The sequence below is a fragment of the Cupressus sempervirens genome, chromosome 4 (assembly GCF_028749045.1).
Source record: "Cupressus sempervirens isolate cs-2001-9-10 chromosome 4, ASM2874904v1, whole genome shotgun sequence".
NCBI lineage: Eukaryota > Viridiplantae > Streptophyta > Pinopsida > Cupressales > Cupressaceae > Cupressus > Cupressus sempervirens.
Window position 1 is genome coordinate 369846353 of NC_143121.1, and position 27489 is coordinate 369873841.

Consider the following 27489-nt stretch of genomic DNA (forward strand, 5'->3'; position numbering starts at 1 on the left):
TTCATGTTGTCACTTGGCTTCTATGTGCTTAGTATATACTGACTCACTCAGCATTAAATGACTTTCCAAATGCTTGGTCTCTTTTGTGTTACTTGACATGTATGTTAACTCAGTCTCTACTGGGGTGCTCAGCAACCTCTGACTTGCTTGGTATAAAAAGCTTTATATAAAACAATCCTATATAGCTCATCCTTCTCTGGATAGCTCGGTCATAGTGATGATTGTCCAACACTTCCTTAGAAATGACTAAGTGTTATACACTAATAGGAAACTTGGGCTTAGAGATCAATAATCTCCCCCTTTGACATTAATGGCAAAAACACTTTGTCATGACTAGCTATTTTTACAAAATTAATGTTCCCCTTGAGACTATAACTCAATTTTCAAAACTTAATCTCTTCTCTACAGTATATACGTGTATGTAAACTCTAATGCTGATTCATCTAATAGTGTTGTTTCTAATTTATGTCTCCCCCTTTGTGTCATCATCCCTCTTGTTAGAATATTTCCCCCATTAATGTATATCATGAAAATATTTCCCCCTTGTTTTTTTCACTCATACCTTGGGATTTACAGGGGTTAGCTTATATCTATCTAAAAAATGTGTGATGAAATGTCAAAATTTCTTCAAGTCCTTTATTCCATCTATCTCTTGCTGATTCCATGACTCGAATATGAATCTCTAGCTAAGTAGCTAGATCAATCAGGCTCTCTACTATGGAAAGATGTGTATCTTTCCTTGTTAAATTCAAAGTTATAGATAATTCCCTCTAAATTATCCCAAATGGGGTAGTAGCATGAATTGAATAGAAATCAATTTATTCCTTATGCCACTATCTCTAGCCATTAACTTGGCTAATCTATGTTGATCAAATGACAATTTTTTATATAAAGGAGAGCTTGAACTTGTGTTCTTACTCATCGAAATTGTACATGCCTTCATATCTGCCTATATCAAATCAATAGAACATTGATTCTCCAATGTGAAGAATTCAACATCAGAAATTTTTATGTACAAATAATGAATGACTTTCAAAATTCCCTCCAACTAAGTGGTAAGGTTAGAAATCTCAACCTTCCTAATTACAAATTCTATTGAAACTTTTTGAAAAACTTTGTGCTCAAATTTCTTCTTAGACCATCTTATCAATTTATCATTGGTCTTTATATCTTCTATCTAAACTTTATCAACTATATACACTAACTAGTCCAAAATTAGATTTTGCACATTTACATTAGAAATCTCAAATGCATCAACAAAAATATCTTTGATATTATGCGATACTAGTTTCTTTTTGTGTTCTCTTCTTAGCTATTTTTTCTTTGTCTTGCGACTTATCAAGGGTTCCAATTCTTCCATATGTTCTGATGTTATTTTGTTTAAGTCATACAATGGGTAATGTCATTACCTCATCCAAACTCATTGATTCTTCTATTACTTCATCTATATGTGTCACCATCTAAGATCGAGGGGTGCTATTACTAGGTAGTGATATCTATAATTGTTTCTCCTTTGCACTCAATTTAGATATTCGCCTCAACTCTCATTGAGTAGATTTAACTTGTTGTACAGGTGTAACACTTAAGGTCTTGGAAGGTATGGCACTTGATAGTTGTATAAGATCTTGGATAGCCTCTTGTTCTTTAGGTTTCTCTATCTCTTCCATTTATTTCTCTTATTCTTCCACTTGCTCATATTTTTTGACATCTGTGACATGAGTAAATTTTGTAAAAATAATTATAGCCTTTCCTTGGTGCTCGACACTCATATTAGAAACTACTGTAACTGATGTGACTTAAAAATCATCAACCTTTGCACTCTCAATGCAGCTTGGATAATCCTAAATTTGCAATAACACTAGATTGGTGCATGGTAGAGGGATCTGAGGCATCTAGTGTTGCATTTTCTAGATCTTCCTCACTCAATAAATTATGATTTATGGGGATGAATTAGGAGTGTCCTCAATTGTGACAACATCTTGTTGTCCATGCCCTTCTACCAATTGCCTTATCTCTTTTGCAAGTTTTGCAACTTCTTCTATATCATATTACTCTTTTTTAACTTCTTCACCTATTCCTTCTTCTTTATATTCTTTGTCAATTGATGGAATAAGCAATCCAAATGTTTCCTTCAATATAAGTATGCTCTCTTTTTCTACTTCACTAGCCTTATTCTTCAAAATTTTATAAGCCCTCTCTTTAGGTAAGAACATTTTCATAAAATATTTAAGGGCTATAGACATATGTGTCTTCCCCAAGTCTGGCATTGTCTAGGCTAACATGATCTCCTTGATCTGTCTTTCAGTGGATAATGCCTACTTCTACTTAATATCAACTTTATTATATAAACTCTAAAGAATGCCTTCACCTAACTCTATAGTTGTAGATTTGAATTATATCATCATATCTACATATATTTTTCAAGCTTCTCTTGATCATCTTTATTTAAAGAATATAAATTGGTTGTCTTTAATTTTGTTATACTACCTAATTCTTTAAGTGTCTCACATACCTAGTCAACAGTCATTGGAGGTAGTCTGGGTACAATCTAAAGTTTTCTCAAATCATTAAACACTGTTTCTTCTTCATCTTCCTCCTTATTTGTCATGATCAATTTTCTCCTCAACCTTTTAGGTAGATTTTTCTTTGGTGTTTTGGTTAGTTTCCTCTTTGATGGACTTTCTTTTTCCTTTGCACATGTGGATTGAGTTTCCTTTGACCATGTGATTACTCTTCTTTTTGGATTTGGTTTAGGTGGTGTAACAACCTTTTTTACACCCTTCTTTATATTCTCTTTTACTTTTGTATCAATAATTACTATTTTCTTTTGTTTTGTTGCCTTGGGCTTGGTAAAAAATAGCTCTTTCCCCTTAGATGATTCCTCTTCAACTTCTTCTTCAGATTCCTCATCTTCTCCTTTTCCTTCAATGATCTGAAGTTGACCTTTGCCAAGTTTTCCCTCAACATCTTTCATCATTTTCTTTCTTTTATTATCTATCTTGGAAACTTTTGTTTCTAATGGCATTCTACTATTGGTTGTGTCATATGTGTCAAATGGCTTGGCATTCGTACAAATCTCTTTAGATAGGAGCGCAGTTATTTCTAATGTAACTTCATCATTGTTAACTTTATATGCATCGACCTTAGCTATGCAACCCTTAGTAGTACTGCCTATGCATAGATAAAATTTGTATCTACCATAAACCATATATCTTCAAATAGTTATCTACAACTGACTTAGGCATCCTCATTTGATTCTTCTTTTTGTTCTTGAATTCTTTGAAGTAGTTATCCATTATAGCTTCAAAATTTTCACCCAATTGATTGATCAAAACACGTACTTTCTCAATAGTTGTTATGCTTCTATCCCATTAAATGGCTCTTATGGTGGGGAATGAATTTTGTACATAGAAAAATATATAGATAACTAGGGAACCAAACTTACCTGAGGTATTCTTGGCTTTCCTTATTGATCCAAGATTTTCTTACAATTGTTGCAATTGCAGCTTGGCAAGATGAGAACTATGATCTTTTTCCACAAGTTCCTCTTACACTTCTTATTGTCTTAGGTCTATCCAAAGTAGGATAACAAGTAACTAGGTGTATGATAGCCTTGTTAATCTTGATCAACCCATCTTATAACCAAATCTTTATATCATGTACTCAACTCAATACAATCTTTATTCACTTGACTTTTAAAACCTTTAGAAAAGCTAGGGCACGGGTCAACCCTTTCTTGACAATAATTTTATACTCGTTCTTCAACACTCCATTATCACACAATTTATCATATATTTTATGAATTTTATAGTCTCCAATCTCTCCAATTTTATACATATAACATGATCGTACATCATAAACCATCAATAGCCTAGGTGGAATTGATGACAGAGCACCAAATTCATCACCCGATCGACTATACAATATTCATATATTCTTTGTAGTTTGGTGGAGGAAACTGATTGTTCCTCACAATCTGTGCATTTCTCTCCTTCAACATTTCCTTTGTAGAAATAGATGCAGAAGATGCCATTTCTGAACTAGGGTTTTAAAAGAATTTACTTCACAACTTCAAAAATAACTCACTCAGAACTGAAAAATTAACTTACTATAATCTTTGAATTCTCCAATAGCACAATGTGATTCACTTTCTATATCGCTGAAATCTCATTTGATTGCCTTTGAATCACTTATGCACTGAAAATTGCTTGGTAAAATGAAAATGAATGCCAAAATTTGATATATACCTTCACTATGTTCATTTAGGTCTGCAATAAATGCATTTATACTCTGGTAAGTGCATAACAATTGTCTCAACCTTCATAGGTTGAGATTGTGCTTCTTTGCATTCAAAAACTTGGTTAGTATCACCTCACTTAGTCAATACTAATTCATTTAGCTAATACATCATCTCAGTCGATATAAGCTCTCGTTCTATATTGCAATGCTTGGTCAATACAGACTGTATTATTGATACTCAATACTTGATAGTGTAACATATTCCATTGTCCAATTCTTCTCAATTTTTTGTCCTAATGCATCTTGATTCATTATGATAAGGAATTTTAAACACTCTTCTTATTAGGAACTAATGTATGATATATCATTTAAATATATAGTCCCTTACATACCTCTTTTCTTAGTTGGATGTGGTGTGATTACCTGATCCATTGGATTGGGTGATCTCAGCTTCACTTGATCCACTACCTCTAGCTTCTACTATCTTTTTCCATGTTTTGATCATCTCAACTTTTCCTTTTCCTTTGTATTGTTTGGTGCTAGTGCTTAATTCTTGCAATTCTTACTAACATGTCCAACCTTAAGACAACTAAAACATTCTAGGTTTCCATTCAATGATTCCTTGCAATTTCCTCTAAAATGTGTCTTAATGCAATTCTTTGGAATGTTCCCATACTCTCCACAATAACGATAATTATACCATGTGTTGTAATCTCAATTGTAAGAGTTATCTTTCTTAGGTGCATGTGTTTCGCTTTTAGATGTTCAGTTAGATTTTTATTTGGATCTGCATTCATGAGCTCTATGTCCATATTTCTAATAGTTATAACAATATCCTTCAAATATAGGTGTAGTAGGTGCATTTCTTTTCTTTGACCTGCATTCATGTACTTGGTGTCCATTTTTTTTGCAATTAAAATAGTTACGAGTAAACTTAGGTTTTGGGTTTTTCATACCATTTTTATTTATACAAATGTTTTTTGTCCAAGTTTATCACAATGATGACAAGTAGGTTTTCCTTTGAATTTTTCATTTGTTTGCTCACCTCTCTTTGATGACTCTCCTTCCTCAGTAGATGAAGAGCACCTGACATGTCTTAGACCAAAAGTATCACTAGATGACCTTGGCAATCTCATCAGTTCTTCAAAGTATTTGATAGATTTTCTTGGTTTGTTCATTCTTTCCATAAGTTCTTTCTTAGATCTCAACTCATTCCTCTGGTCACTCTAAGATCTCAAATTTATGATCTCCATGTCCTTTCTGTTCAACTCTTGATTTTCAAGTAACAACTGGTTCATCATGTCCAATTAATTGTGTGTAAGCTTCAACACATCAAATGATCTTTCCTCAAGTCTGGTAGCCATTTGTTTTTTGTCTTCTTCAACCATGATTCTGTCTTCTCCAACTTACTTCTTTTGTTCAGTTACTTCACAAAGTCTTATTGATTGAATTTCTCTTTCTCTTTTGAGTTTTTTGACTTCTTTGTTCAGAATGTTGTTCTTCTCTAATATATCTTCTATTTTTGCATCACTCTTATTAGTATTTCCAATATTAAGCAATCCTCTGACATCAACTTCCTTGTATAGTGTGTCATTCTACTGAATGCCCATATATTTTCCTTTCTTTAAGGACTTCCTTAACTCATCTTTTTCTCCTTCAAGTTGCTAGAGTATGATCTCAATTTCAATCATCTAGTTCTCAATGATTTTTTCCATTTTGTATTCCTCCATTTCAAGATCTTATGCTCTCAAGCTATTAGACTTTATTCAAGAGAGCTATGCTCTGATACCAATTTTTGGAAATCTTAATGGGAAACAAGATACTGAGGGGGGGGGGGGGGTGAATCGGGATTTGTAAAACTTTTCACTAATCAAACAATTAACTATATTCACACCTAATCCATCTCATATCTCATACCATATAAACGTAAATTTGTAATGTTGAAATGAAATCTATCTAGGCATAACATGATCCATGAAAACATAAACTCATAACACAATGATTTTGGTAACCCAAAATTGCTTCAAGTTGAAGGTAAAAATGGGATAGGGATGAAACCCACAAATCTTTACTCCTACAACAACAAAGTTCACCTGTTAGGGCTACAATTTGATCATATATGATGATCTACCTTGTAAGGGGTGTACTCTATTAAAAGATTTTAAGATTGTTAGGTCTTACCTTGTTAAAAGAGTTTACACTTACAATAAAGTAAGGACTCTATTAGGAGATTTAATAAGGTCTATTAGAACCACTTTGTTATGAGATTTACCTTCACTCAATCTGTCAAAACTGATTTAGTACCTAATCCTTTGGTTTTGTTTGAAATCTATTTATGAATCTCCTCTCTTCAATATCTTCTTATTTGATATGCTCTATTTTGTCCTTCACTGCTCTAGTAACATTGTCTAACCTCCTTTAGCCTCATTTTCTCTATACTCAACTTGTTTGCTCCCTCATGCTTTCTTCCACTCACTACATGATCTTAGGTCTAACTCTTAAATAGATAATTGTAGAAAGTTCCATATCTTAATCAATGATACATATTTCATCCTTTTACCATTTTAGCCTTTTGATTTTCTGATTGGTTAATCTTCTTTTCTTAGGATTATTTCCTTCTGAAAAAACGTGTAATCTTCTCCTTAATTGTCTCTACAATCTATAAATATTATGTAGAAGTTGGCTAAAATGATTAACATAAGTGTTTGTGTCATTACAAACTCATATGTCAAGACTGGTTTACTTTGCACTTGAATGTTTTGATGCTTAGTCATAACTAACATTCATGTTGTCACTCAACTTCTATACGCTTGACATATATTGATTCACTTACTAACTTACTTTTCAAATGCTCAGTCTCTTATGTGTTACTCGAAATGTATGCTGACTCGGTCTCTACTAGGGTGGTTGACAACCTTTGACTTGCTCAACATAAAAAGAAATATAAACAAGTTCTCTGTAGTTCATCCTTCTCTGGATGGCTCAACCATAGTGATGACCATTCAATGCTGCCTTGGAAAAGACTAAGTGTTAGGCACTAATAGGCAACTTGGACTTAGAGATCAATAATTAAAGTTTTTGATAATCAGTTTGACAACCTTGAGGAAATTACATCACTAAGGTACAAGTAAATCATGATGCACAATTATTCGATACTATATGCAAGAACATTAAATGAGACTTAGTAAGTCTTGACCCTTGCATTAAAGAGTTGAGAATATGCTTAACTGAGGGAAAGACTTGTATGGATAGTGTGCCCTATCATACAATTTCATTAATGATATCACTAAAGAGATGAAAGGAAAACACGAAGAGTTACATAATATTGTAATTGAGTTACAGGCACCCATTATGCAGATTGAGGATTTAGAAAGCAGAGTCAGGAAGATTAGTGATGATATAAGTTTGATAGAGATGAGAAGAGAAAGGACATTCAAGAGGTTTTCATTGCTGAGAGAACATATCACTCTCAAAATCAATCATATTCAGAATCAGTTGGATGAATTCCTTTAATCTAAGGCATCTTATGGAGAAAAAAATCAAACTTGAATGCAAATAAAGTTGCATCTTATGGACTATGCACTCTAATCACTATATCAAAAGCTATTCAAGACACATGGGACAAAGATTCAAGGAACTCAAGAACTCGAAGAAAAAATTTGTTGATTGCATTACACACATATCAAACTAATTAGCATGAAGGCAAGGAGATAGATCCAAAATTTTGACTTCTATATAATTGTTTGACTCATCTTTGTCATTGATGGCAAAGGGGGAGTAATAGTATAGAAAATCGTATGTATGAGGAGATATAAGGTAGAGTAGAGTATAGAGTAAGGGGGAGTATATAAAATAAAGGACGAATATTTAAAGATAGTATATAACAAAAATGATCACATTTTGATATTTTGAAGGCCATGTGAAGAATTTCACAATTTTGAACTTTTGAGTTTTGGGGACTTAGTCAATTTTTCATATGTTGCCATTAATGCCAAAGGGGGAGATTGTTGGAAATTTGGCTAAGAGGAGAGTATGGAAGCATATTAAGGTTTGTTGGAAATGTAATGCAAGCTAGGTGACTAAGAGAGGGGGGGTGAATCAGGAACCACTTAAAATTCTTCTTATTAAACCACTTCGTTAAGTTGTTTAATCTACTTGTATGCAAGAAACATAAAGCAGTAAAGTAGCAACACTATAACACAATATTGGTAACCCATAACCCTCCAAGTAGAAAGTAAAACTGGGGTGGGGATGACACCCATAGTGCTTCACTACTGTACTAATAAAGTTCTCTTGTTAAGACTTACAAATGATCACTTCTAATGATCTTACTCGGTTAAGAGCAATAAGGACTATTAGGTCCACCTTGTGAAATGATTTATACAATAGAATTTACTCTATTAGGAGTTCCTGCAAAGGACTGGAAGGTCCACCTAATTAAAGGATTTGGGACTGATGCATCTGTTAGGATGAATCAGTGGATTGAGCTCTGATGTGCAACTATGATTGTTGATGAAGATCCTTTGAAGTAAATTGATCAACTGACTATGATAGATGAGTCTCTTCCTTTCCTTGGAATGCTTGTATCCTTTAAATATTCTACTCTTCCATATTCACTTAATGCTTGAATGAATAATACAATGAATGATATCTTTTGGATAAACAAAATGCCTTATACTTATATCTGTCCAAATAATTCCATCATAGGTCAGCTATGACATAACTAATTCCAAAAACAATTACCAAGTCGTCTTAGTGTTGTAACTTGGGTCCAATGGCTTTCTTGAGTGATACTAAAGATAATCGAGCAACACTGTCACCTTGGCTAACTCTAGCACTCAGCTGATATTGGATGCTCGGTTCATTCTAATCACTCGGTAGACACTTGTGACTCAATTTGCACTATTCTTCCAACTTGATATCACCTTGGAACAAAACTATTTTTCTAACTTGGTTCACACTAGAGCTCAGTAGACACTATCAACTTAGTTGACACTACACCTTGGTGTGAATTGTCAAATTGGTTGACACAACAACTCAATTGACACTACTTACTTCTTGCACAGTTAACAATGTTTACATGATTCCTTTGTGAGCTCGGTTAACACAGTATACTAGTAACTTGGTTACTATTTTTTTTCCATTATGACTAAGTGTTTTGATACTAACTGACAATATATCTTGCAATGAGATTAACAAAATTTGTCATTTATGACAACATATTACTTGTATGAAGTCAATATATTGTGAAGATAAAGTTTGGGTTCAAGACTTAGAAAATTGTCTAAGTATCACATAGTTTAACTATCATCACAAACATAGTTTTGGCTTGTGAAGTTGATATATTACAAATTGGCATGTGTACAGTTGAGGGAAGCAAGAAAATGCTATAAGGATCCTGCATGCGAGAGCGCGAGTCTTGATGAGTAGTACATAGAGAGATATGGATAATTTAGTGATTGTAGTTATGCACAGGTAGAACAAGACATAGATAAGGAAAGAGCTATTTTTAAGTTAAGGAGTTATTTTTTTACAAAAATAATTCCTTGACCAATTAGGGATGATATCCTAGATGTTAAATCTAAGTGAAAAAAGTATTATTTTGTAATTTGGGACACATGTGAAGACATGAAGGTTGACATAACAATGTTACTTGGTATAAAGGAAAAAACTTTAGATGTGAAGTTGTGTGATGTCTATGGCATTGAAATAATATTATTTTATGGTGTGAATTTAATGTTAAGAGAAGTAAGAGGTAGTATATACGAAGATTGATTAGTGAGCTGCAAAGGTCAAATCAAATATTGAAAATATCAGCATTGCCAAGAGGTTTTCATAACTATACCTTTTGTCTACATGATTTTATTGTATATTGCATGTTTGGGTAGTGGGCTCATCTTGCATTAATTTTTAATTGTAATACCAACTCATAATAGGGTTGAGGCTTCTAACAAGGCCTAGTCCTCTAAGAAGGATAGAGACACTATACGGTTGTAATAGACTCCTAATAGTGTCAATATCTTTCAAAAGATACTTTTGATTAGTGGATCATTTTGTGGGTACCATCCCCATTGGGGTTTTCCCTTTGCTAAAGTTTTCCTAGTTAACAAATAATGATGTTATGAGTTGCATTGATTACTATTTTGTTTACTTTTTAATTTAATCACATGTGCATGTTTTAAGATCATAAAAGATATCCATAATTGAGAAAAAGTTTGTGACATACAGATTCACCTCCCTCTCAGTATATCCTATTTCTTACAATACCTTCTAATGAAGACAAAGAAACTAGCCATACCTCTCACTAGGTATCATCCCATTCCCATTCTTAGCCTATACAAGCACTCAAGGCATAGGTGAGGCAATATCTCTAACTTATCTTTTTAATGCGAATCTAAAGATTCTACTTATGATACCACTTATTACACAACTTAAAATGAGTTACCCTAGCAGCCACTTTGGCCCCAACCCCCATAGCAAGCAACTCCTATATGATGCACCAAGACTACCTTCTCAAAATTCACAAATCACAATTGTGTCTCATACAAAGAAAACATTAATAGTCGAAACTAGTTCCATGATAGGCAACTTGAAATGCATTGATTCTCAAGACTCAAGTAATCATAAATGCTTATCAAAATAAATCTCATAAAAATAAATCTCAATTTGAATCATAAAATGCATCATGCCATTTAGTCAAATAATCATAATGAAATTTCAAAAGCCTCTAGTGCACATCCTAATTTTACCAGCTATATTAGTCACATAAAACCATTAGGAAATAAATATCACGAGATTTAAAAAAAAACATAAGAAACACATAGTTTTCAACCATATGATTTAATTATATCACTTGTTATGTTTAGATTGAACCATAAGGATGTGTTAAGTAAAAATATATATGTTTACATAAATTGTTAGGCTAATATACTTATTTAAATGTCAAATCTCTTTGTATATATAAAATGTCATGCAATATTATTATGTTATTAATTTAAATAATCTTGAAATCATAAATGACTTAATTAATAACGTAAATGTATATTGCTAGATTAAATATTAGTATCAATTTTATTTCTAAATATTAATTTGACTACTATTTTAATCTAATATTAATATTTACTTTTCCTTGAGTTCATGAGGCAATTACAAATAACTCAAACTTGAAAATAGAGTTTTAATTAAATTATTTATAATTTCTCTCATAAAAATCAAATAGTTATAACTAGGTGATTACATAGTGAACTCCACCATAACTACTACTAGAATTTCCCTTAAAATATAACATAATCACAAATATATATTTATTAACTTCTCACTTAGATTAATAAATATATAATCACTTCTATGCAACTAAGAGTTTAACTAAACTTAAGAAAGCATTAATACTAACATCCACTTTACAAAATAAATGAGTAATAATTATTTAATTTTTCAAAATTAATAAAAGATATTTTTTGATTTTTTAAATTTTCAAAATTAATAAATAATAATAAAAAATATCTTTTAAAAATAAAACTAGAAACTTAAATTATATATTTTTTAAATTAATAATAAGCATGCAACTATTATTTTTACATGTCGACATTCTTCTAAAATGTGCAATCATAGTATACTTTGTTTTCCATTTTGAATGTATTTGTTTTATCGTAAAGATTTTCAGCCAATAGTTCTATTTAAATCTGAGGCAAACATACATTTTGTTTGATGAATATTTATGAGGTTTTATGTTGAAGTTCTAAAATAATTTCCAGGAAAGAGTTCCCAAACTCTACCTCAATCACATAGCTGAAATTTTGAAGATTTTGGCAAATACATGCAAACCAAATACTCTTAAACTTTTAACAATTCTATAACTTCAATTCCCAAATTGTTTTCCAGGGTTTGTGTGTTCAAATTACCAAAAAGTCTCTAATAATGAGCCCTAACCATACTTAAGATTTCTAACATCTAATTTACAAAAAAAAAACAACTTAATTTTAATTAAATATTAAACAAAATATTTTATAAATTATTCCAAACACACTTAATAGATCTTTTAATTTAAATATTCTTCTTATTTTATTTTCTCCACTAAAGTATTAATGCAAAACACTTTTAAAACATATTGCTTCCTGGCAAAACTATGAGGATAAGAATAAGGTCTCGCTAAAGAGTGTAGCCACCCTAGTTCCCTTGCTACTAAAGCTAAGGTGAGCATATCTAACTACGTAAAAGGCCACTAGGAAAAACCCTTAAAGAGTATCTTCAATCTTCGAACAAGTGTTCACTAGTGAGACCAAATTAATGAATAAAAATTTAGTTCACATAAGATAAGATGATACATCTTATACTAGTGACCATATGTATAATGCATGATAAAGAGCTTGACAAATTGCATAAATTAGGTATAATTTACCTGTTCGAACTATTTCTCGAATTATAATACATGCGTGCATGACATTTCCACCTTGATTACAATGTCATAATAATATGAAAATGTTTTATTTTCTTGGCACCTAAAATTCCATATGATATGCTTGTCATCATATCATCAGCTATTAGTAAGTCAAATCTCTTTCATAATCTTAGATAAAATGCATTGAAGCTCAATCACAGGGTAAAGTGTTAAAACAAACGATTTCCAAGCTCTACTTGGATTGGATTTTTTTTTAAACCAAAAATTCTGAAGGCAATAATTTTAGTATCTAATTAGACCATTCAATATTTTGAAATGACTGAAATATCTCAATAGAATTTTGTAGGTTCTGATCAATAACAAACTGATCTTATGGTTGCGAATGAAAACCACAATTAAATCAAAGCTAGCTTGGAGAAAAACAAATGACCTTCATCACAAACAATGGTACGGTTGACTGATATATGAATTCTAATCATAATACTGTTGAAAATTAATTAGAGCGATATTCCTATATCACGCTTCTTTCAGCAGAAGACGATAACAGATGTGATATTTCCATTTCTGGAGTTGACTGTATATAGTTTTCTTTTCACCAGTATTCCAGATCACACTGAATGATTCATTATTAATAATTGTGTGTTAAATATATTAAACTGTTAAAACTGACAATTCAAATAAGTGAAATCTTACTCTAGAACAATATAATAATACAATAGAAAGTATGTCCTAAGAAAGCTGCAGTGCATAAGAAACCGGATTGATGCATAAAGCAAATATGTCCTAAGAAAGTAGCAGTCCATTGGAAATCGGATTGATGCTTGCAGCCTAGAGCTCTTCAGACCTTTCACATATACTTTTCAATTTCTCCAATTAATGAACTATAAAATTGAACAACACCCTGAAAGTGAATGGACAAAAAATTGCAAAATTCTCTCTACATCATTATTGGTAGGTCATATAATCATAATGGTTCCCAAGGGCAAAGAGGTAAGCTAACAAAGTCAGTATAGTTCCCTGAACGAAGGCTACAGAATCACTTCTACAACTTCATGCTCCATTACAGCTCAGCACGATCCTTTCCATATCTTAGTCATCTTAAACATTTCTAGCATTCTCCTCATATTCTTTCTTAAGCAACAGCATTTTCAGGCCCGGAGCATTACAGGATATCTTTGGTGTTGTAATATTGAAAATCAATCCAAAAGATTGTTAGCAAACTAAAGACATGAATAATGAAATAAATGACGGATCAATATCAGAATAGAAATGATAGTTTCAATCAACTCAAGTTGGGCTGTGACAGCAATTCTGTGCATTAGTATAATTATATAATCGAACAGGATATCACAGAAATAATGAGCGTCCAATCTGAAAATTATATATGAATTAAAAAATACGTAGCAGGATCATAATCACTTAAAAGGAGAAAATACTCATCTCATGATAGAACAATTTGAATTTTAGGACAATAATGTGCAGTTTGAAACTGATTGCAACATCTGCATTGTCTCTTTACCAGCAGGCATAGTTTTCTTCAGAGCCTTTCAAAAAAATCCAAGTCTGAGTTCAAACGATCTTAAGAGCAAAAGCAGGTGCCTATAGCCTCCTTTCTCCTGCAATCACAGTCATCCTTAAAAATCACACACTAAGGAAAAAATTAAGCTTGAAAAAGTAAGTCAATTTTGACTATTTAACACTTTTGATCTAGGAATCAAGCCTTTGTATGTAATGTTTAAGCCTTGTATACAATCACTGCCTAGCAAGATGATTCCTTTACCATAATCTTCCACTCCTTGAGTAAACACAATCATATAATTAAGAAACCATATTCTTTGCTTCTAAAACAAGGGAACAGAGCATGGGAATCCAGATATACATAACTTGATCATTTGATTTAATAATATTGTCAGATAACATACTTGAACATACTTGAAATCAAACATGATGCATCAACATGGTCTTCAAAAGAGCACAGTCCAACTTTGGAGTGACGCTGAATAATTATTCCATCCATGACAACATTGGTCTTTGAAAAAACAATCTCTTTTCTATCTTGATCTTCCACATTATCTTGTGAAAGACCGTCAAGGATATATATCCAACCACGCTCAGAATTGAATTGAATTTCTATAATCTATGAGCAGGACGTTCTCCAACAATAAAGGCATGAAACTGGCTCTTGACTTCGATCCAGCTGCAGCCTGGCATCTTTTTAACCCTCATGTCTTTCATCATTGTTCTTACATGTGCCTTTTCATCCCACTTCCCAGATGCAGCATAAATATTCGACAACAATGCATATGTTCCAGAGGTTTCCGACTTCAATTTAAACAAGTGATCAACTACATGTTCCCCTAGTTCCAGGTTATGATGATTTCTACAAGCACCAAACAAAGCACCCCACACACCACTATTGGGTTCTATGGGCATCGTTTTGATAAAATCAAGTGCCTCTTTCAGGCACCCGGCACGACCAAGAATGTCAACCATGCATGCATAATGCTCCATTGTAGGTAATATGTGATGATCATGGGACATGCAATTGAAGTATTGCCAACCCTCATCAACAAGGCCAGCATGGCTACATGCAGACAGAAGTGCAACAAAGGTAATGCCATCTGGTTTCACACCCAACAGTTGCATTTTTTTGAATAGAGAGATAGCATCCTCAGCTTGCCCGTGCATTCCATGGCCTGCAATCATCACATTCCATGAGGCTACATTTTTCTGAGACATCTTTTCAAAAACTTGTTTTGCGGATTGAATACTGCCACATTTGGCATACATGTCTACGAGGCCAGTCCCAACAATAACATTACCCTTAAATCTGTTTCTGAGGACATAATTGTGAATCTCCTTGCCTTTCCGTAAAGCTGCTAAGCCAGCACAAGCTGATAAAGCACTAACAATGGCGACAGGGTCAGGATTTACTCCTGCCAATTGCATTTGACAGAATAGTTTTAAAGTTTCCTCCATATATCCATTCTGGCAATACCCTGAAATCATTGCACTCCATTGAACCGTATTTTTCTTTGAAATTTTGATGAACATCCGGTTTGCGACATCAATACTGCCACATTTGGCATACATATCTATAAGGCCACAGAGTATAAAATCACTATTTTCATAACAACTTCTAATGACATATCCATGGATTTCCCTACCCCGTTGTAAAGCTCCACTTTGAGCGCATGCTGGAAGAACACTTGCGACCGTATCTGTATCAGGTTTTACACCTTCAAATTGCATTTCATAAAAGAGATTTAAAGCCTCTTCAAAGAACCCGTTCTGTGAATATCCTGCAATCATCGTGCACCATGACACTATATCTCGTAGCAGCATGTTCTTGAATACTTGGAATGTACCTTCTGCATGCTTACATTTGGCATACATGTCCATAAGGGCATTCTTGATAGCGATCGTATCAAACTCAGTTCTGATGACATAACCATGAATCTCTTTGCCCATTTGCAGATTGGCCAAGTCAGCACACGATGACAAAACACTAGTTATACTTGTGGAGTCAAGTGCCACCCCTATCAATTGCATTTGACGGAAGAGCTGAACAGATTCTTCACAATAATCATTGTAGGAATAACCCACAATCAATGAGTTCCAAGACACCGAATTTCTTTTGGTCATCTTGTCAAATACAAGTTGTGCTGTATCCACTCTCCCACATTTTGCATACATGTCTACAAGAGCACTCCCCACAAAAACATCGCCCTCAAATCCATTTCTAATAATAAAACCATGGACTTGTCTGCCTTCCCACAAAGCTCCCAAGCGCGAGCATGCGGGGAGAACACTAGTGACCGTGGCTGAATCAGGCTTCTCTCCAGTCAGTTCTATTTCAGGAAACATTCTCAGAGCCTCCTCGCAGAATCCATTGTGTACATAAGCTCCAATTATTGCATTCCATAGAGTCACATCTCTTTGGGGTATTTTGTCAAACACTCGGCGCGCATCCTGTAAACTACCACATTTGGCATACATGGCTAGAAGAGCACTCGCTGCATAGATATCAGATTGAAACCCACTTCTTACGAGGTTCTCATGCACCTCCTTACCCTTTTGCAGGGCCAACAAACCAGTGCATGCATTGAGAACACAGGGAAAAGTAAACTTGTCGGGATGAATGCAATCAGGCAGCATTTGTGAAAACAGAGCCATCGCATTATCACAGAATCCATTCCTCACGTACCCTCTCATCAAAACATTCCCAATAACAACATTTCGTACAGAAGCTCTATCGAAAACTAATCTCGCACTTCCCAAATCGCCATACAAACTATACATTTTAACTAATTCGGTTTCCAATAAGATATCTTGCTCAAACCCATTTAAAAATATGTGGGCATGGATTTTCTTCAATTCTTTGATATTATTTGATGCACGCAGGAGAGAAAAACAATTATGTTGACTGGTGCCAAATCGTTTCCTGACGAAGTCATGTACCCAATTTTCGCCTACAACTTCATTTCTAAGTATGGTTGGGATAGAAACATAATAGCAAATTTGCCTCACATGGATGCCCATTTTGCAGGGATTGAATGTTAATTTTAATAGCTTCCATTGCAAATCAAGCGATTTTGTGTTGGACATTCAAACTTCAAAGAAATTCAAGTACAAAGATGAGGGAAATTACCTCTAACCGAGCATAATAAGTGAGCTTCTCGCAGTAGTGTACGAAGCAGGAACAACATCATACCACTTGACATCTCTAGTTACTGTTGTTGACTTATGTTAAATTAAATGAAGCGGAGATTCTCTGGTTTTTGTGAAAAACTATAAACCTAGTACATTGCGTTGGTGTTTAATTGTAACTGACCGTTTGAGCGGTGCATGATTTTCCTATCTCTCCTCTAGTTTGAATCGTGATCACTGTTAAACTCTTAATTTCACTACCTATATAAGGTTATTCATCCTAATATGTGCTTAATACATTGTATAAGAAAAACATGATAATGGGTTTTTTTTTTTATTCGTTCAATTTTATATGGAATAAAATATCAGTTTTATTGTTCTTGTATGTTCTGTTTCATTTATGATTATTTATTTTTCTAGTTAGATCTATGTTCAAAATTTTACATGATATCAGAACAAGGTTGCTAGGAAAAGAAATGTAAGTTTTGTTTGCAACAAAATCTACTAGGAAAACAAATGTAAATTTTTGTTTGCAGGTGTGATAGATCAAGTTAGAAAGAATGGAGTTTTCAACATTTTCTGTTCTTATGTCATGTGATTATTTTGAATAGAAGTCACCAATTCTGCTTAGGGCCACAAGCAGAGGCTTGCATCAAAAAGTCATGGCATTAGAGGTTGGACCCAATTCTACATCATAGATAGGCCAATGTCATGCTCTCTTTACATGGGCTTTGCCTTCATTTTCTCTCTAGTAGTGTACTATTTTGTGGATTTGTCATACCTCTTTGAGCAAATACTTCTTCAATTCCATAGTTGATCATATCTATTGACATTTGACACCTATATTTTCAATCAAGAATTTATTCTTGTATGGTTGAGTAGTGTTGTTAGGGTCACGAGATGTGTCATCTGCATCCTTGACAAATAGATGGTTTGTCTTTGTTTGCTATCTATACTTTGTTTGAGGGAGCTATGCATATTATTGTCTATTGTATCTTTGATTTGATTGTTAAATGTTTTGCCTTGGTTTTCCATTTGCTCAATGTTTGAGTAGTGTCGTCAGGGGCACTCATGCAAATTGATTGTGATCTTCATTTGGTTTAGAGAAGGTTCTTCATTCTACACTATGGCACTGGTTATGTTTTGGTAGATATCTACAAAAAAATTTGTCACAAAAGATTTCCTTTCATTAGATTTTTCTTTTTCTTCTTAGTTAGAATTAAGGTGGGGTGTAAGTGTTTAATTCTAACTGATTGTTTGAGCAGTGCATGATTATCCAATCGCTCCTTCAGTTTGAACTGTGATAACTATAGTCTTCTTTGTTAAATCTCAATTCTAACATATAAACAACATTTTATTCATCCTAACTTGTGCTTCAAGTGGTGGCTTCGACATTGTATAAGAAAATCATGATTATGCTTGTTGTAAGCATTCAATTTTATATGGAATAAGATTATATAAGTTTCCTATTTCTTGTATGCTCTATTTTATTTTATCATTTCCTTGCAAGTATGGTTGTTTATTTTTCTATCTAGCATATAAACTCAAAACCTCACTAGTTCATGAACTGGTTGAACATATGGAGAAGGAAGGAAACTAAATAGATTTTTCCAGATCAAAATTTGGTGGAAATGCAATGTGGATGGATGTTTGAAAGTTAACCCTAGCATCTCTTGGATAGGAGGACTAGTAAGGAACAACATAGGAGATTTGATAAAAGGTTTTGCTAAAGACATTGGCTTCAATTCTAATAACTATGTGAAAGGTTTCCAACTGTGTGGTAAGCAATTAAGTCCCTTCAAGATTTAAGGGTTGATAATGTCATATTGGAAGCCGATTCTAAACTCATTATGGATATCCTGATGGAGAAAGCTACTAGTCCTTGGAGAATCTTGAGTCATGTGTAAGATTGCAAGCGCAAGTTATTAGTGGTAAAATGGAAGCACCTTAAATAAGGTGTAGACTTCCACATTATGGGGACACTAAGCCATTCAATTGCAATGTGAAAGAGAAAGAGGAGAATTATCCAAATTATATTAGTTAGGACCCAAAGGGAAAAAGGTGCTAATACTAAATCTGGGTTGTAAAGTGGAATGCAATACAAAGAAATACACTCTCTTAGGCCCTTAATACGACAATGTGAATGTGAAATTGAACTAATTGCTTAGGAAATGTAAATCTAGATGCTCTATGAATACAATTAACTCAAATAAGATACAAATCTAGGGTAAATATATGAAAGACTCACCTTGAAATGTGTAGAGGAAGATGTATTTTCACTCAAGAACTCTCAGATTGAATATTTTCTGAACTTTTGATCGAGGATCTCAAAAAACAATGATGAAAGGAACAAAACCCAAAAATCTCCCCAAAATCTAAGATTGAAGGACTGGGTCGACTTGGAAGGACGTCCTACAACTAGGTTGATGTAGTTCACAACACTAAAATTGATAACTCCAAAAAGCTTGCAAACTATAAGTTCCAGATTTGTAATCATTTTCACTCCCAACCTCTAAATCAATATAGAAAATAAAGGTTTGGGGTTGGGATTTAATGAGGGCTTGGCTTGGTCAAGCTATAGGTTAAGGAATCAACCATAATGGAGAAATATAAATGTAAAGGAAATTCTTGCATGTAGTAGATTTGAATAAGTGAAAGATACAATTACCTCCATAGATACAACTGCCTTTGATATGTGATCAAGTATGTAAGTGTAATAGCCTTGACTCAAATAAACCATAAGGAAATCAAGGAAGCCAGAATCTCATGTATGGAAATGTATGTGACATGCTATGGATGAATAATGGAAGAAATTAAATGAATATGAGAGGTGGATCTTCTCCTTAGAGAAAAACTCCACTACCACCTTGAAGGAAAAAGCTTGATGCAAGAAGGAGATGCTTGACCTTGAATGCTTGAAGGTTCTTACTTGAAGAATACCTTGAATGCTTCCTTTCTTAAAGGATGAGACAACTTGAGAATGAGGTATAAAAATGAAGGCCCCAAGCCTCCTTTTATACTAGTTTTTTGGAAGGAAAACAACTCAGGCTGACTTAGGGAGTAAATAAATAAATTGCTAAACTCAAGAACTTTTGGGCCCCAAACTTTGTGATCACTGGGGACTAGGTCAACTTGGGTCAAGCTAGTCTAAGTCAACATAGTCTAGGTCAACCTAGTCTAGGTTGAGCTAGTCCAGGTTGACCTAGTCCTAGTGGATAGGTTAGAAAGGCCACAAAAAACTCTAGAATGTGGTACAAATGAAAATGAAAAATAATGGATAGTTTGGGAGATATGGTCAAAAGAGTATGAAGACGGTACCTATAAGACCATGTTGGTAAGAAATAGATGATGAAGGAGCATGAGATGGAAGAGGATAGAAGAAAAAGAGATTGAAGCCACACTAAGGAGGGCTAAAACATTTCAAAATGAAGTGTGTCAATTCAAGATGGTACATTTAGCCCCCACTTTAGTGGGAGTATGGGGCAATCGATACTCTTAGTAAAGGAATGAAGAGAAGATAGAAAATATCACATCGAGGTAGGGCATCACTAATCTTAAGGACACAAGCCCCCAAAATGAGGATCCTAACTCCATTGCCATGCATAATAGCATGAAAAAAAAGAAAAAGAAAGCCAAAGAAAATAAAAGGAAAGAAAGCCAAATAAAACAAAAGGAAAAAAAAGTCAAAAAGACACAAAATGGGTTAGTATTAATCCCAAATCAACTAGTGAGAGAAACCTTGGCTAAATAAATGTCTCACTCACTAATATCATATTCAAAAGGCTATTACATAACATAAGAGACCATACAGGAAAGGCAAGAGCATTGCAAAAGACTTTGTCCCTCATGATTCTATCCCACCAACATGAAATCATGAAGATATAAAAAAAGAGTGATTAGTAAGGTTTGTGTTCCTTACCGTGAATCAAAATGAGGAATGATTGAATGGTCTAATAAGTTTGTGTTCCTAAAAGTCAATCCTTAAAAAAACAAAAAAACAAGGATCAAATGGTCTAGTAGGTTTGTGAGCTTGATAGTCAATACTATGCGCCCGTCGATAGTTTATACATGCATGTATATGTGTATATATCTACACATGGATCAATTTCTTGGTATCACCATGAGGTGTAAATGTGTGTACATTACCCTAGGAGAGATTTAGTAAAAACAAAAAAACAAAAAAGATGTGTGCCCTCAGGATGGAGAAGTATCACTTATAGCCATATAGGATATAGAAAACGTCACATGTTACTTGCATGTATGAGATTTATCATATGTGCTTGTCTATGCAAAAGGTACATGAAGTGACAATGAATATGTTTGAGGGTGACATAGAAATCATACCCACCGCTCAAGGCTAAATTACTCCAAGCCATACTTAGAATTTGTGTTTGTGCTTCATGGAAACTATTTACAAAGAGGGTGTATATATGCCCCCATCCAAAATTTGTGTTTGTGCTTCATGGAAACTATTTACAAAGAGGGTGTATATATGCCCCCCTCCTTAGGATGACTATGTAGCCATAGAGATTGTAAGGAAGAGAATCAAGGATAACTGCTTCTATCAACAAGGAGATATCATCTATCAATAATGTATGTTATAAAATTAGCAGAGAGCATGAACTCTTATAAGCTAAGGAAATAGATAAATTATCAAAGGATATGTCACAAATGAGAAGAGACCCTTGAAAGGAAGAGATCTTGTGTACAAGACATTTACCTTCAAGAGGAGTGTCAGGAACAAAGATAAACTTCCAAGAAGAACAACAATACACCTACTTAGACCCTAGTGCAGACAAATAGGGATTTTTCGAAGAAGGATGGCACACTTTAGAGCACATACTAAGGGAAAATGTTTATAGTTTTGCAAATGAAGAGGAGGTGATGATCAAGAACATGCAACTTTTGTATATGAGAGAGTCATGATCAAGACACAATTCCTTATAAGAAAGGAATGTCACATAATAAGAAAATGTCAGTGTATTAAGGAAAGACAATTTATTGAGAAAGATAGAAAGAAATAATATACAAAAGCCTTGTCCCCCATGTGTGAGACAAGAGAGAAAGTCTACAGATATATTATAGAAAAATGTCTCATAAGATATAAAGATGAATTGTAAGAAACAACCTATAGCTATGCACAAAACACAAACAAGCCATATCCAACAATAAGCATTATGTAATAATGCAAAACCATAGATGATTAAAGAAAGAAACATCACATGATACCCAACTCTAAAAAACATAGAAAATTAGAGAAGACACCACTTATGAAGGAAATTGTAGATGATTATTACATAAGAAACATTAGAATCCAAGGTATAAAAAGACACTTGCTAGGAAATAGACATTTGATCCTGCATGTAACAAATCTTTTCATAGCTAAAGATAATAATGTATCATAGAATAATAAAATCTATAGAAAATGAGAGAATAAGATGGAAGGATAACACATTATGCCAACTTAGTTATCATGAAATGGATAACAAAGGGATAATGGGCCCTTGAGAGGAGAAGGAGAAAGAAAATCCAATAGATGCCTTAAATGAGAGATTCTTTATAATATAGATACACTTCCAAACATAAAATTGCACTTAGGCTACTAATCCATAAGTAACCACAATAAATGGATGCAAGAGAAAATGTCAAATTATAAGAGAATGCAAGTTCATAAAGGATATTAGAAAAGAGAAGAGAAGAAGAATCACATTATACCTTCGTAAGTAGTTTAAATTTATACTAGACATGTAATTTCAAGAAAACATAAGATTGCACTTGGGATGTTATGCTACAAGTAATCACAATAAATGAATACAAGAAAACATGTCATCCTATAAAAAGAAAGCAAGTCAACAAAGGGAGAAAATGGATATGATGCTATAGATGGAAAGATAAAAGAGGGCCTTGCCAACCTAATTGATGAGACAAGGGGAATGACTATTATGTTACTCGAAAAGTAGACAAAGAGCCCCCAAAAGATAGGCTAACAATGTCTCATAGCTAGGAGAAATATAATAGGGATATGGGTGTATCAAGTAAAATGATAATGAAAAAGATACAATTGAATATTGCAATGTATATGAAACATAATATAATAAATGAATTGAAAAGAATGATGAGGTATAGATAAAGAAGATCTCTTAGATTTAATTAGATGGAAATGCATATACTCATGAAATAATGGTTTGGATACATAGAGTTAAGAATAGAGAATGTTGGTGTGAAATCTAGGGTTTCCTAATCTTTAGGAGTGGATAAACTACTCATAGAGTCAATGTGAATAAGATCCTTAGGATCTAAATTTGAGTTCATAAAAATAAGTTCATAAGAATAATTTTTTTCAACAAGACCTAGATTTAAGTATGATATGTCATGAGAACGAGGACCAAATGTGTGGTCTTTTTGTTAGTTTGTGGTGACTGGTAAGGGAAGTATTGTACAGACTTTATAATTCTTTGGGGTTCATGAATTCTTTGGGCCCTATTTTATTGGGATTTTTGAGTTGACATGTTGTAATTAATTATAACCCTAAAGCGGAAAAAATACTTGTATAAAAGAGCTTAGGATTAAGGATTTCATTATATGTGATGTGACAATTGCTTCTTGTAGTGCTATTAAGATGTAAGGGATTACAAATTGTAATCAGGTTGTAATCATTGGATCGTAATAATATTGGACTTTCTATTTGGTGGATGTAGCCTAGGGTTTGGGTGAACCATGTTAAATCTTGGCATCTTGTGTTCTCTTATGTGAAATTTATTATTTTCTAATATTGTTTATATTTGTATGTAATTGTTATTTCTGTCTGTGGTTAATCCTAACAAGTGGTATCAGAGTGAGAATTTTTTTTTCAGCTATCCTCTACAGGAAAGTCTCATGGTTGAGTGGGAGTGATGGAAGATGAGGGTAAGTTGAAGGTTGACAAGTTTAATGGGTAGAACTTTCAGTTATGAAAAATGAAAATGGAGGACTATCTTTATCAGAAGGATTTATGGAAGTTGTTGGAAGGAAAAACAAAGAAACAAGGAACTATGATAGATGAGGAGTAGGAGATTTTAGATAGAAAGGAACTTGGAAGCATTTGGTTATGCTTGGCACCATTGGTAACATTCAACATTACAAAAGTGAAGATGACAAGAGATTTGATGAAAACTATAGTGAAATTGTATGAAAAGCCCTTTGCTTCAAATAAGGTATTTCTCATGAAGTGTTTATTTTATATGAAGATGGAAAAAGGTGGATATGTTGTGGATCATGTAAATCAATTTAATACTATTACTAGTCAATTATCTTTTGTGGGTATTTATTTTGATGAAGAAATTAGGGCTCTCTTGATTTTGTGTTCTTTGCCTAAAAGCTAGAATGGCTTGGTAATGGCTATGAGTAATTCTATTTTTAGATCTAATAGCCTAAAATATGATGATGTGATTGGTGTTATTTTGAGTGAGGAAACTTGTAGGAAAACCTCAAGTGGATCTACATCAGGAAGTTCTTTAAACACACAAAGAAGAGGAAGAACGATCGAGAGAGGAAACGATTATGGAAATCATGGGAAATCAAGAAGAAAGTCAAAAGGAAAGAGGTCTCAATCTAGAGGACCAAGAGATTACTAGTACCATGGTAAACTAGGACATAAGAAGAAAGATTGTTGGATTCAAAAGAACAATGAAGGAGATAAACCAGAAGGGAACAAGGAGGAAAATGTGGTAAGTAACAAATCTAAAGAGGATGCTTTGCTTCTTTCTTTAGAAAGTGTTGATGATTCATGGATTTTAGATTCTAGGGCTTCATTTCATGCTACACCTCATAGAGGTTATTTTATTGATTATGTCCAAGTGGATTTTGGGCTTGTTTATTTGGGGGATAATGAACCCTATTACATTGTTGGAAAGGAAAATGTTAAGATTAATTTTTAGAATGGGAATCATTGGCTACTATATGAGGTAAGACATTATCCAAGGATGAGTGGGAATTTAATTTTAGCAGGGTAATTCGGTGATGAAGGTTGTGTAGTTACTTTTAATGATAAAAATTAGAAGATTTCAAAAAGTTCCCTTATAGTAGCAAAAGGTGTGAAAGTAGGCACCTTATATATTTGTACAGGTCATACTATTCCTTCTACTTTGAATTTTTTAGAGAAAAATGAATGTTCAAGAACAGTTTCTACAATTGAGTAGGGAGAAAAAACAATTGATGTAGATTCTAGTACAACACTATGGCACAATAGACTTGGGCACATGAGTGAGAAAGGTATGAAAATACTTCATTCAAAGCAAGTTTTACCAGGTCTAAAATGTTTTAATATGGATTTTTGTGAAATTTTTGTGTATGGAAAAGAGAGAGAGTGAGTTTTGTGAAGAGTGGGAAAGAAAGAAAAGAGAGATTTTAGAGCTTGTGCATACAGATGTACGGGTGATGTAGGAGCATCTTGGTTTGTGCTACTATCTTGAATGTTTTTAGTTTTCCTAGTTTTGTCGAGTTGCAATGTCTTGCATAGCTGAGCTCTTAGTAGTTGTCAAGCATTGGAGACACATTAGGGAACCTTTTCCTATGTGTGCAAAGAGATTGGAGTTATCATTTTAAGGTTTGAGTCATTTTTACCTTGCTTGTGGAGCTATGTTTTTTTGGTTTCTCGGTGCCTATTATGGGCTATAATACTAATTTTGGATAATGAATTAGAGGCTGAAAATTTTAGGTAGTGAAGAGGTCGTAGAGTACTCCCTTTTCTCAAAGGCACAAGTCCTAATTCGTTATGAGTTGGGAGATATGGAAATTCTCCTAGAGTATCAATTTCTGGCAGTTTACATGACGATTTTTTGTGCTTAACTTTCATGATGAATGTGCACTTATCCTTGGTGAATCAACCTTTGTGCCCTTAAGGGGTTGTAGAGGACCTAAAGTACTACCTTAATTTTGAAGCACAAGTTCTAATTTAATTGGGTCTAGGAGATATCATGATTTTTCTAGTGTATCAATTTTTGGACATTTGATTTGTGTTGGAGGTCAACTTGTGGCTCTTCAAGTATTTAATGTTAGGTTTATTTAGTTCTTAGCATTCTAGGCCAACTTGTAGCTTAGATTGGTATAAGTAGGGTTTGTGGTGAAGTGTTTAATTATTATTCATCCATATTGAAGGAACATAGATGATAGAAGGAGGATAGGAAGATGAAATCATATGTGTCTAGAAATCGAAACTTGAAGCTAGATCTTGGGTTTGAATGTAATTTTAATCTGGCCATAACCTAGAAGGCCTTACAACTGGGCATGTATGATGATATTTTCATGAATCAATAAAGAATATTGCTCTCTCTCTCTCTCTCTCTCTCTCTCTCTCTCTCTCTCTCTCTCTCTCTCTCTCTCTCTCTCTATGGTGTTGTTCTCTTTTGTGTTTGATTTCATTGTGTTAACTCTTGCATGGTGGTTTGGGTAGCTAAGTGTGCTAATTGGCCTTAGTTACTCACATCTCGCTACGTCAGGTGGTATTAGAGCTCAATTTTTCTTGAGTGTACAAACATATTGCTCAAGTATGAGGTAGTTTGCACTAGAACTTTGGATCGTATAGAACCCTAATTTGGATTTGGTTGTAGGGTTGCAGATCTATGGATTTGACCTATAACTTGTAGAGGGTTACAATCTTATAGGAACCTAATTTGTAAGGATGGTTCATGGTAGAGGAAATGCTGATAATGCATTACTAGATACATTGAGATAAATTGCAGCTAGATTAGATGCTGTGAAGATAGCCTATAGAAGAGGATCACATCTTGATGATGTAAGTGATGATGAAGCAGTAGCACCTAACCTTAATCTAGAACTTGAAGAAGATCAAGGTGAAGCAAGGTTGTCAAGAGTGTTGTCTAGGGAAAATTCAAAGCCTGCTATGGAAGTAGTTCCTTATGATGAAAAATTGGATACCAATGTTGAGTTAGATTGGATCTAAGATATGGAGAAGTTCTTTGAGTATGAAAACACTCCTAATAATAAGAAGGTGAAGATTGCAGTTACTAGGTTGAAAGGTCATGCTTCATTATGGTGGGAGCATTTACAAATTGATAGACATGGGAGAGGAAAGGAGAAGATCAAAACTTGGCCAAAGATGGTGAACAAGGTAAAGAACAAATTCCTTCCTGCTGATTACCAAGTCAGGTTGTTGAGAAAGATGCAAAATTTGAGACAAAAGTACATGACTATGAAAGAGTATA

General features: G+C 33.7%; 1 pseudogene across 3 annotated transcripts; it reads right to left on the reverse strand.

Moving 5' to 3' along the window:
- Positions 1-13309: 13309 nt before the first annotated feature.
- LOC149561607 (pentatricopeptide repeat-containing protein At5g39350 pseudogene) lies at positions 13310-17510 on the reverse strand (annotated as a pseudogene). 3 transcript variants are annotated; one of them, XR_016363838.1, is made up of 2 exons: positions 14570-17510; positions 13310-14253 (listed from the first exon to the last, which is right to left on the reverse strand). The product of XR_016363838.1 is annotated as a pentatricopeptide repeat-containing protein At5g39350 pseudogene, transcript variant X2 (transcript). The 3 variants fall into 3 exon arrangements; XR_016363837.1 differs by having other exon boundaries at positions 14560-17510; XR_016363839.1 differs by having other exon boundaries at positions 13492-14253; positions 17289-17510.
- Positions 17511-27489: the final 9979 nt, after the last annotated feature.